Genomic DNA, 11,506 nt, shown 5'->3' with positions numbered 1-11,506 from the left:
TATTGTCTATTAGGAAGATTCATCCTTTGTGATATATACTACCTTTTTTTTCAGCTTGTTTATCTTTTGAGTTTGCTTATGTTTTTTTCCCAGCCATATGTTTCTATTTTTATAGTCGGACTTATCAGTCTTTTACTCTTTGGTCTCTGGATCTTGACACGTCATAGAAAGGCCTTCTCCACTCCAGGGTTGGAGGAGTTCACCGTCTTTTCTTCTAACAATTTCATGGCTTCACTTTCTACATGCAAATGTTTGATCTCCCTGAACCGTATCCTGGGGTATAGTTGTAAGGATGGATTTAATCGGATCTTCTTCCAATTGGGTACTTGGTAGTCCAAACAAAATGTATTAAGTGCCTGTCTTTGTGTTGACTCGTTTTCACATATCTGATAATAGTCATCATCAATATTGTGGTGAAATATCTCACCAAAGCCCTATGAGATTAGGATTAATTCCATTTGATAAGGAGATCCACAGCAATGAAGTGGGGCATATGCTGGGATTCAATGAGATACACATATGTAAACCCAGCACACGTAGGACTACTTGATAGCGGTTGGTAAATCGCTGTGCTGAATCAGAATCACTCTGCTACACGGTGAGCCTGGGTGGTGGTGGTGATAAATGGGCAGAAATGTTTGTCCCGTTGAACTAATGTGGCCCTACTCCTGAAAACAGTCGTAAAAAGAACAGAAATACAATTTATACTTCTTTATTCAATGTCTCGGTCCTGGGCTCTCCTAATACTTCCCAAAGATTTTCATTTAAGTCCATGTTCACCTTTGATTTGAAGTTCCAACTTGATCACACACCAAACCCCACAGGTACTGGGGTCTGTTTCTCGTTGCGTGATGTCGTTCTGCTGGTCTGTGGACAGCACACGGTCCGTACCACCTCGTGTCGGTTGTTAAGCATTCAGGAAGGTTCTACTACCTCGTAGAGCATGCTCGTTACTCCTCCTTCACAGAATCTTCCTGGCTACGCTTTCTTGTTTATTTCTAATATCATTTTTGAAACTAGCCTTTCTAGGTATAGAAAAAACTAGCCTGTTGATATTTATGATTATAAGGATTGCATTAAATTTAGAAATCAGCTTAGGGAAAGTTGCGCATCTAGAACCGTAAGCCCTCCCAGCTCAGAGCGTGGTTCGTGTTTTCATCTGGCCAAGCCAACTTTGGGGTCTTTGGAGGTTCTCCCCATATGTGTTTTACACATTGCTTGCTAGATATATACCCCAATATTTCCTTTTTTGTTGTTGCTATTATGGGGTCCTCTCCCCCATATCTTTTGTATGGTATGCACGTGCACACATACACAGACACATGCATTATTTATCAATCACTGTAGACATATATGAAGGGTACTAATTAATTAATGCAGATTAATTTTAATATTATAGGTAACCCGCTAAATTCTCTTACTACTTGTGCTTATTTAAAATGGATGCTTTGGGCACCTGGCTGCCTCAGTTGGTTAAGTGTCTGCCTTTGGCTCAGGTCATGATCTCGGGGTCCTGAGATCGAGTCCCGCATCGGGCTCCCTGCTCCGCAGGGAGTCTGCTTCTCCCTCTGCCCACCTGCCCCCCCCAACCCCGCTCATGCTCTCGTTCTCTCTCTCGCAAAAAGAAAGAAATAAAATCTTTAAAAAAACAAATAAGATGGATATCAGTCATCTAATTTCCCTACTGGTAATAGTTTTTATGCCTCTAATTTCTTTCTCTTGTCTAGTTGCACCATTGGCCAGTCTCTCATGCGATGTTAAACAGCCGTGGCAGTGCAGGATCCCTGTCTGGTTTCTGACTTCAAGGGAATAACTCCGGAGCCTCTGCGTTAAGCATGGAGCTGACTCGTGGGCTGGTATTTATACGACTATAATGTTACACATGTTGCTGTATTACGGAAAAATCCGTCATTATTCTTATTTCATTAAGCACTTTTTAAAAATCAAGAATGACTATTGAATTTGGCAAATGCCTTTTCTGAGTTAATAGAGATAATCCTAAGGGTTTTCTCCTTAGATCTATTCCTTTGATGCGTTACATGAACAGATTTTCTAATATTAACTCACCTCTTTGCTTTTGCAACAGACTCCATTTGGTAATAGATTATTCTTTAGCGTGTTGATGGATTCTACTTGCTAATATTTTAAGACTTCTGTATTGATATTTGTAAATTACATTGGCTGCTAGATTTCTTTTTCGTGCAGTCTTTATTAGGTTTTGCTTTAATATTATACTTTCCTAATGTAAAAGAGTTGTAAGTTTTCCCTCTTTTTCTTTCTTTTTTTAAGAAGATCTTATTTATTTGAGACAGAGAGAACGCATGCAAGCAGGGGAAGGGGCAGAGGGAGAGGGAGAAGCAGGCTCCCTGCTGAGCAGGGAGCCCCATGCGGGGCTCGATTCTAGGACCTAGGATCCTGACCTGAGCCTACGCTTAGCTGACTGAGCCACCCAGGCGCCCCTCCCTCTTTTTCTCTGCTGTGGGGTAGTTTAGAGATGGTGGATTTTCCCTGGGAAGCCATTTGAGTTGGGGGCTGTTTTTGGGGAGGAGCAGTTTTAACAACTTTCTCTATTATTTGGAAATTATCTGTTTAGTCTTTATTTTCCAGAGTTCATTTTTTTCCGTAGAAAATTAAATTTCATCCCATTTTAAGATTTATTTTAAACAAATAGTTGCTTAAATTAAATCAGTACAGATGAGTCACTTAAAGCCACTTGTCCTCATTTCTGTGGTTATGCTGCTTGGATCAGCCCCTTCTCCAGGTGTCCTTGCCCGCCAGCTCCGAGCCCCATCTCCCGCGGTGCCCGGCCGTGCCTTCCCAGCTTCTCACCACTGACGTCTGCTCTCCTGCCATCGAGTTTGTGTTTCGTTTTCCAGCCTTCCAGGCCGGTGCTGAATTCGTTTATTTTCTCTCTCCCTTTCTAATATATTCGTATGTTCGCATTTAAGGCCGCGTGTTTTCCACGAGGCGCAGCCGGCGGGCCCCGCAGTGCAGTGCTCTCTTGTCGGTGCTCACGGGTTGTGCAGTCTGGTTGGTAGTTGCCCTGGGACCCAAGAGCTGTTGAGAAAATTTGTAGATTCCAAGTAGAAAGGCTGTTTGGTGTCCTTATTTTGTTACCTGTTTCAGTATCGTGGCGTTACGATGGGAAGAGGTGGCTGGAGTATTCCTACAGTTTGGAAAGTTGCGGGGCTCTCGCGGGGGCTCAGTGGCCGGCCATCAGTGCTCCACGTCCCCGTGCCAGGAAGACGTGGCGCGCCCTGCGGCTGGGTTGGAAAGTCTCCCCCACGCGTACCTTACTCATCAGCGTTCGGCCTCGAATACGGTTCCTTTTTGTTCTGGTTCCGCCTTGGACTAGGAGAGATCGAGTAAATGTTCCTCCTACCAGCAGGGTCAGCCCTTCCCTCTGTGTCCCCGGCCATGGGACATGGGAATGCGCCTAAATAACGATGGAACTCCTTCCCCGACGCGGAAGCCGGAAGGGCACAGGCACTCGGGCTGGGAACGCCAGGCTGTCGTCCAGCTTCCTTGCCCTCACCCTCTTCGCTGGTTGGGTGGGTCTGCAGAGATCGTGGCAAAGGAAGAAGCAGGAGGGCGCGGGGAGGGCTCCAGGGTGGTGGTGGTGGTTGCTGCTGGGCCTCGGGACCGAGAGCGAGAGGCAGAGAGAGCGGCAGGCCCCTCGACCCAGACCTCCCACTTGGTGCTGCTGTGCTGGCCGCGGCCAGGGCGGGAGGGACGTGCCCTGGCGAGCCATCCACCAGCACGACACCGTGTCAGCCAGTTCTAAAGCCACCTGGAGCTCCGGCCGGGTCTGCCAGGGACAGCCGGCCAGAACGGGGCTGGGGCATGCAGCAGCCTGGCCAGGGTAGCCACCGGCCCTTCAGGGCTGTGGTTCTCCTTATTCATTTAAAAGCTGCAGGGAGAAACTGGGTTTTCTGTGACTAACAATTAAGTACTCAACGTCCACAATGAAGCATTTATTAGATGTGATCCTCCCCGGTCAAATTCTGGGGCAGAGTATTAAACCTTTAGCATTTAGGTAAGGGCACAGGATGGAATGCGCTCTGGGTGTTACATGCAACTGATGAATTGCTAAACTCTACCTCTGAAACTAATAATAGTTTAGTTTATTAATTAGTTTAATTTATTAGTTTATTAATTATTTAATTAACATATAGTAACTATATGTTAATTAAATTGAATCTTAAACAATTTTTTAAAAAGCAAATGAATCATTGATTTTCAGTAATCAGGCCGTGGATGCACCTGTTTTAGACCTTGGGGTTGGTGGGTGGGGCAGTGGGCGTGCGCAGCAGGACCGCATCCATTACTGACTGGCTGCATCCTGGGGGGACTCGGGTGCCGGGAGCCGGTGGTTTACTTGCTGGGGGCCCCAGAGAGAGGAGGGGGGTGCGGGGAGGGTGATGAAGGGCAGGGTGAAGAGCCGCGGTGGCTGTCTCCGTGCTGGCCGTGTCCTCGGGCTCAGGAACTGCGCATGATGCGCTCTGAGAAAGGGAGGCTTGCACAGTTGTCCACCCACTCAAGGGAGGGCCTGCCGGTGGTGACTTCCTGGTCCTTCCCGTTCTGGCCCTCGGAGAAGGTCCCGGGCCTGGAGCAGGAAAGTGGAGCCCCCAGCAAGTCCTGGAGGTGGGACCCTATGAGCGCCCGGGCCATCCAGCTGCCACGGATGAGACTGAACTGGGGCATGTGGCCTGGGGCCCCCAGCCTGTCTACTAGAGCCTGGGTGCCCCGTCAGCCCCTGTGATTGGACGGTGTTACGTTGTGCTGGCTCGGTGGGAAGAGACAACAGAAATCTGGGTTAGTTGACACCACACATCCCAATGATTTCCGCAGAGTTCTGGTGCCTCTGGAGGTGAGCCCTGAACCAGCACTTGCCTCCCGCCGCCACGTGGTGTTGGCCCCCCTGGCATGGCTAAGCCAGGCCACGGTGGGCGTCTGCCCCCAGGGCAGGGGGCAGCTCCCTGGGTGTGAGAACAGCCAGGACAATGAGGGTCTCCAGCAAGGTGGCCACTCTGGCCCCTGCCTCCCGCCTCCACTGAGCAGGACACGGGTGCCGGGCAGGCCTCTCGGGGGATAACCTCAGCTTGAAAGGAGAAAGCGAGAATGCAGGCTGTCAGGAAGCCAAGAAAAAAGCAACTGAGCTAAACATAGGAGCACTGAGCAGAATGTCCGGAAATGTCATCCACAGCGCCAGGCCTGACTTCATTATCCCTGATTATTTGAGTCACATTATGCAGAGTCAAACCTGGGAAGGGGGTGCTGTCTCTGCACAAGTGGATGCAGAGAGTGCATTCTTCATGCAAACAACACACAAGGACAGCGGCAGTTACCAGGCAGGGCGCGGGCCCGGGGTGCACCCCAGCTCTGCCCTTCCACCTGCCGTCCCCCCCGCCGCCACCGCCCCGTGTTAACTGGATGGTAACAGCAGGTGTTTTATCCACCCAGGTTGGGGAGAGACTGTTTCCTTAAAGGGAGCCAGAAGTGCAATTGCAGGCTCAAAGGATGGAACGTGATCACTGCTTTATAAGAGGGTGGCTTCGGGGAGTCTACCGATGCCCCCCCTCCAGCATGCTGGACTGTTTGTTTTACCCTCGCCCTCCTTGGCTCTCCCCACCCCGCCAGGGTTTTGTTAGTTTAGTAGGAAAAAAGTGTTTGTATGGCATTTCCTTGATTACTCACGAGGTGGATTATTTCTCCATGGAATTGTTCCTACGTCTACTTTGGTGGACTGTTTGCCCACCAAGGATAAAATTCGTAGACAGCTCGGTTGCATGCAGAGAAACCTGTGGCCCAGAGGGCCGGGACCAGGCTGCCTGGCCCAGTGTAGGGCTGCCCGGCCCAGTGCAGGGCTGTGCGTGGAGATGCTCCTCATCCCGCGACCAGCGCACGAAGCACCATCACAGAGGAGTGGGTGTGGGGCAAAATGGTCAAAGGTTCACAGAGTTCGCCTTGTGGATTCTTTGGAGACTCACGTGTTACTACTTAAAGTCAGTTGGGTTTTTTTTTTTTTAAGATGTTGATTTTATTTTGAAAGAGAGAGAGAAAGAGAGAGAACACAGAGGAGTGGGAGAGGGAGAAGCAGACTCCCCACTGAGCAGGAAGCCGGACTCGAGACTCGATCCCAGGACCCTGAGATCATGACCTGAGCCAAAGGCTGAAACTTAACCCACTGAGCCAATCAGGGGCCCCAATCAGTTGGGTTTTTAATTAAACTTCTATTTTGAGTGCAATTGTAAGTTGCCCTTCCCCTCTTTTCTCCCCAGAGGTGACACGTGGCAGAGTTCTGGTGCCCACCTCGACCAGGACAGTGACATCGATACCGCCCAGATGCAGCCCGATCCATCCCCACCAGGATTCTTCAGCCCCACTCCCTGCTTACCCCGTACCCTCTCCTGAACCTGTTGTTCTCCAGTTCTGTGATTTTGTCATTTCAAGAGTGTTCTATAACGGAATCACAGAGCGTGTGACCTTTTGGGGTGGGATTTCTTTACTCAGCACCGTTCTCTCGAGCCCACGCAGGTCCCTGCCCCTGCCAGCAGCATGTTCCTTTGGATTGCTGTGTAGTGCTCCATGTGCGGATGGTGTGTCTGTCACCCATCGGGGGACATCTGGGTCGTTTCCGGTCTGCGGCTACTATGTATCAGCCTGCTGTGAACATTTGCTGGCCGGCCATTCCTTCCGCCCAGGTCTCTGTGGACGGGACCTGAGCGGTGGGACAGAGCAAACACTGTGGACCTTCCCTGTAGCCACAGCACATGAAATATCCCAATACATAATGTAGCGGGCTCTTTGGAGCCTAGAGACAATGTAATGGGCTACCAGGAAAGACCATTTGGGCACAAGTTCCAGCAACCTTTAAAAAAAACAAATGCTGTCTCAGGAGAAAAGGATCTGGAGAAAGAACAGACATTGATTAATAGGAATAGCATCATGTTCACCATTATTAAAAGGAATTGCTAAACCAGTATTTGTGCTGAATTCAAGCATTTTCTAAATTCCCACATGAAAAAAAGTTCTGATAGGTCTGCTCAGAAGGAAAAGAGCCCAGGAGTCCCCTTACGGCTCACCAGCCGGAGGTTGGCTGCAATGGAGCCGGGGACTTTTGCCCTTCCCTGCTCTCCCTCCAGAAAGGAAACTTCCATATCTTGGCTATTATAAGTATTGCTGCAGTAAACATTGGGGTGCACCTACCTTTTCAAATTCGTGTCGGAATTGTTACATTACTCTGTCGTACACTGGGAACTAATGTAACATTGTGTGTCAACTGTACTACAAGAAGTACTTTCTAGAACTGTAAGAAAAGAAAGAAAATAAAACTCTTGCAAACAAGAGCCAGGCATGGGGCCAGGACATGGTATCTGTGGGGTCTTCAGGGAGAATCCTTAGTGTCTGTTTTCCCGGAGTCTCTGAACTATGTCTCTGGGACGACAGGCTGGTGCACGGAGGCCTGCCCTGGGAGTCTACACTTGGTATTGGCAGGTTTTAAAACATTTTTATTTTGGGGGTGTCTGGGTGGCTCAGTGGGTTAAACGTTTGGCTCCTGATTTCGGCTCAGGTCATGATCTGAGGGTCATGAGATTGAACCCTGAGTTGGGCTCCGTGCTCAGTGGGGAGTCTGCTTGAGATTCTCTCTCTCCCTCTCTCTGCCCCTCCCCCTGACACTCACGTGTGCTCTCTTTCCAAAAAAAAAAAAAGACTGAACATTTTAAAAATGTTTATTTTGACTATTTGAGTAGATGTGAAGTGATAGGTCATTGTCACCTTAATTTACCTTTCCCTAATATCTATTGGATGCTGATCATCTTTTCGTGTGATAACTGCTTGGGTTGGTCTTCCCTGTTCTTTACTCTTCTGTTGTTCCTTTCCTGCCTTGTTTTGGATTAATCAAGTATTTTATACTATTCTACTTTATTTTTTCTTTTTTTTTTTAAAGATTTTATTTATTTATTTGAGAGAGAGAGAATGAGAGACAGAGAGCATGAGAGGGAGGAGGGTCAGAGGGAGAAGCAGACTCCCTGCTGAGCAGGGAGCCTGGTGCGGGACTCGATCCCGGGACTCCAGGATCATGACCTGAGCCGAAGGCAGTCGCTTAACCAACTGAGCCACCCAGGCGCCCCAACTACTTTATTTTTTCTATTGTCTTCTTAGCAAATCCTTTCCAATTACTTTTTTTTCTAGGGGTTTTGCTCTGGGGCTGAATATAAGTCCTCTTCCGCCGAATTCCATTGAGTCAGTGTTGTTTTACTGCAGTCTTCTCTCTTCATTCCCGAGCCTTCTCCTCTCCCACTTCTCACTCACACCTGAAATCTCCTACTTTGCAGGTGTAATAAACTCACGCACATGCGCCATCCCTGATCCACCCCATCCTCTGTGTGAGCGTTGTCGTGGCTCTCACGACCACATCCATTCTAAACCCAACCCACAACATCACTATGTATGTTTTAAACAGTTGTTTTTTAAGGGAATTTCAGAAAGAAGAAAAAAAGCATAACAATTTATGTTTACGTAGTTGTTGATTGTTTCCAGAGCCCCTCTTCCTACTGTCTACCTGGTATCATTTTCTCTCATCAGAAGAACATCCTTCACCAGGTCTTGTGGTACCCTGCCTGCTGGCCACAGATTCTAGCCTTCTATCTGCAAACATCTTTCTCTGCCCTCATTTTTAGAGAATTTTTTGTGGGACACAGAGTTTTGGGTTAAGTTTTAAAAATTCAGCACTTTAAAGGTTTATACCATTGGTCCTCTGGTTGATACTGTCTGACGAGAATTCAGTGGAAATTTTTGTCATTGTTCCCCAGCGGGTAACATCTTTCTTCACTGCCTGCTCTCAGGATATTCTGTTTTGGTTGTTAGCAGTTTGTGATATTCCTGTATATAAGCTTCTTGGCGTGTGTTCTACTGAGGTTCTGCTTTTTTTTTTTTTTTTTTTTTAAGATTTTATTTATTTGAGGGCGCCTGGGTGGCTCAGTTGGTTAAGCGACTGCCTTTGGCTCAGGTCATGATCCTGGAGTCCCGGGATCGAGTCCCACGTCGGGCTCCCTGCTCAGCAGGGAGTTTGCTTCTCCCTCTCCCACTCCGTTTGTGTTCCCTCTCTCGCTGTGTCTTTCTCTGTCAAATAAATAAATAAAATCTTAAAAAAAAAAGATTTTATTTATTTGAGAGAGAGAGAGTGCATGAGCAGGTGAAGGGCAGAGAGAGAGGGAGAGGGAGAAGCAGACTCCCCACTGAGCAGGGAGCCCTCAATCCCTGGACCCTGGGATCATGACCTGAGCTGAAGCTTAACCACCTGAGCCACCCAGGCACCCTCTGCTGAGTTTCTTGACCAATAAGTTGAGGTTTTTTCACCAAATTTGTGGATTTGGGGCCATTATCTTTTCAAATAAATCTGCCACATTCTGACGGCCTTCTCCTTCCGGGATTCCTATTACATGTGTGTTAGGCCACTTTATGTTGTCCCATAGGTCTCTAAGGCTCTGTTCATTTTTCTTCATCTTTTTTCTCTTTTTCAGATTGAATCATTTGTATTGATTTCTCTTCAAGGTCACTGACTCTTTCTGCTATTTCCAACCTACTGTTAAGCCAATGCAGTGAAATTCTCATTTCAGTAACTGTGCTTTTCAGTTCTAGACTTTGCATTTGATTATTTTTATACTTCCTCTTACTCTGCTGTGCGTCCCTGTCTTTACTCATTAAGAGCTTATATCCCCTTAATTCTTTGAGCATGCTGATTATTATAGCAGTTTTATAGTCTTAATCTGTGAAGACAGTATCTGGGCCATCTAGAGGCTGGTTTCTATTGACTACTTTGTTTCTTGACTATGGTTTACACTTTCTGGTTTTTTAGGTGTGGTGATTTTTTAGTATATGCTGGGCATTGGTAAATCATGAGTCGTAGAGACCATGGATCATCTTCCACAGAAGAGTCTTGACTTTAGTTCTTGCTGGCAATTCAACTACTATCTTTATCACCTTGACTTTGTATAGGCTTAGTTTTATGCTTTTTGTTAGGCTGGATCTGAGGAATGTTCAAGGTGTCCACAAGCCCCACCAACTTGGCAAGATTCAAATCTGAGGGCTGTCTGTCTTGCAGATTTTGTCAAGGCTTTGCCTTGTACTGTTTTACGGTCAGTCTAGCGTCGACCTTATTTTAGGGCGGGGATTGGCAACCTGTGGCTCACAGGCCACATCTGGGCCATGCTCTGTTTTCATATGGCCCTGGAGCTAAGAATGGATTTTATATTTTTAAATAATTGCTTTTTCAAAAGTCCCAAAGAAAAATGCAAGACAGAAACTGTATATGACCTGCAAAGCTGAAAGTACTCATCTGGGCCTTCACAGGTAAAGTGGGCTGGCCTCTGGGCACGTGGTCCTCCATCTAGTGTCTCAGCGGGATGTCCCGGGAGTTAGTGAGGTGTCAATGAGGTCGTTCCCGCAGCACCGCTCGACCTCTACTCTTTGTGCCATGCTCGACTCTGTCACAGCCAGTTTCTGGTAAGCCCTGTGGAGTCTCATCCTACACCTGCTGAGCCCAGCTGAGGCCAAGGACCTGTAGGGAATCCCCAGGCAGACTCTGGCTCCGCAGCCCTCCTTAGTTCCTTCTGCTCGGCCTCACAGCCTCCAGCTGTCTGAGACTCCGCTCTCTGAGTCCTCAGCAGCGACAGTACATAGGCTACACTCTGCACACACATTCAGAGCTTTGTTCACACTATTTCACACATACGTTCACCTTATTTCATCTGCAGACGTGACCCCAAAACGACTTTCCTTGCACAAGAAACTTACCTGCATTAAAGTGGGGCTTAATTTTGTGGCACTTCCACAAGAGGCTTACTCCCTGGGAGGCCTGTGTGGCTGGGCATGGGGGAGGGCTCAGGACACAAGTGAAAGGCCCAGTCGCACAGTCCCAGCGTCCCGCAGTTGTCACGGACACAGGCCAGTAGTGAGGGCAGGAGCGCGGGCACCCGGCGGGGAGATTCAGAAAGGGGCGGTTCTTTCCAACCCCTGCCAGAGTTGGGGTGGAGGGTGGGGGAGGGCTGGGGAGCCGGTCTCCAAGGCGAGCCTGGAGTAATTGCAGTGCTGTGGGGTCTTTGGTTGCAGCCGGAAGGTAAGTCATCTTGCCCTACTCACGGCAGCGATACTCCTTCCTAAAACCAGTGTAACAAGAAAACACCAGACCAAGGGCTTCCCAAGGAGTAACTGCCGTTCAGCCCAGCCGTGGGAATTAGCCTGGAGCCTCGACTGCTTCCCCTGCGGCGCTGGGTGTCGGGGAAACGTAACAAGAGCTACGTTCCGGGCGAACAGACCCACAGAGGTGAGCAACTGCCACGCCACTGTCCACGTGCCCCTCCCTGGTGACCGCAGGGTGGTCCCAGGGCCCACATGCTGTCAGTGCTGCTCAGGGTCACGCCAGTGTCCAGTGACCCTCCGGGGTGCTGTCGGTGGCCCCCGCGGGCATCCCCGTGTCCACGTGCTGTCGGTGACCCTCGGG

The 11,506-nt window shown here is 48.6% G+C and overlaps 1 protein-coding gene across 1 annotated transcript in view; it reads left to right on the top strand.

Moving 5' to 3' along the window:
• Positions 1-1,707: 1,707 nt before the first annotated feature.
• Positions 1,708-11,506, top strand: part of TRAPPC10 (trafficking protein particle complex 10) — a 99,648-nt gene continuing 89,849 nt past the window's right edge. The window contains exon 1 of the mRNA XM_035030064.1: positions 1,708-1,856. The gene's annotated coding sequence lies outside the window, so the exon portion shown is untranslated. The remainder of the gene's footprint in view (positions 1,857-11,506) is intronic.

This window comes from Mirounga leonina, unplaced genomic scaffold (genome assembly GCF_011800145.1).
Source record: "Mirounga leonina isolate KUSES-001 unplaced genomic scaffold, KU_Mleo_1.0 Mir_353, whole genome shotgun sequence".
In the NCBI taxonomy this organism is placed as follows: Eukaryota; Metazoa; Chordata; class Mammalia; order Carnivora; family Phocidae; genus Mirounga; species Mirounga leonina.
The sequence above is the reverse complement of the archived record's forward strand: the minus strand, read 5'-3'. Positions and strand labels throughout refer to the sequence as shown.